The sequence below is a fragment of the Aptenodytes forsteri genome, unplaced genomic scaffold, assembly GCF_000699145.1.
Source record: "Aptenodytes forsteri isolate BGI_AS27 unplaced genomic scaffold, ASM69914v1 Scaffold185, whole genome shotgun sequence".
NCBI classification, from domain to species: domain Eukaryota; kingdom Metazoa; phylum Chordata; class Aves; order Sphenisciformes; family Spheniscidae; genus Aptenodytes; species Aptenodytes forsteri.
Genome location: NW_008796214.1, coordinates 1,343,060 through 1,343,972, shown reverse-complemented (window position 1 = coordinate 1,343,972; position 913 = coordinate 1,343,060).

Sequence of the window (913 nt, the reverse complement as noted above, 5' to 3'; positions counted from 1 at the left end):
GGGACCCCGTAGGGAGCCACCCCCGCCTCTTCACCCCTGCCCGCATTAACGAGTCGCATCCCGGCGAACGAATCAGTCACGGGGCGGAGGGCCGCCGAGGTTACGAGCGCGTCTTTATTGGGAAAGAAGAGCAGTGATTTACAGCGACGGCGCCGCGGCCGTGTCCCGTAAGGCGGGCGGCAAACCTGCGTGGGCTTCCCCCAGAGAGACGCTCCAGGCCGCGTTCGAGCCCTCAGTAAAAAATAAAGCTCTGTACGGCTCTAAAATCCAAGCGGGGCCAAGTACTTTTAAGAAGGAACCCCTTTCTCCGACTGCAGCGTCCCTACCTCCACAGCGCGCCCCCCGTGAAGACGACACCACCCCGCAAGGAGCTGAACCAGGCGGCCGCAATCAACCTTCGAGATCAATTTAGCCGATTACGAGCCGGAGAGACCGCGCGGCTTTCTGGCGATAACGGGCCTTAGAAGCGTGAAAGGGAGCGACCGGTGCCCTCCGCGCTACTAACGCTAGACGGCACGCGTTCTGCTTTTTCAAGAACAACGCTTTCTGGTTTATAAAGTTTACCTTGGTCAACCGACCAAATTTCCGGCGCGGAGTCTTCACCCATACAGGCTTCCGAGAACGTTTCTATTTTGGACCAGTTATGGTCTTTTTTGGTTGTGAGATCTATTAAGAAACTTCTTTTCAAGAACAACGCTTTCTGGTTTATAAAGTTTACCTTGGTCAACCGACCAAATTTCCGGCGCGGAGTCTTCACCCATACAGGCTTCCGAGAACGTTTCTATTTTGGACCAGTTATGGTCTTTTTTGGTTGTGAGATCTATTAAGAAACTTCTCCAGTGAGCATTCCGGTCATGAATCTAGAGGAGAAAAAAAAAGGGGGGGGGGGAAGCCTTTAATTGCCCTTTGGAGG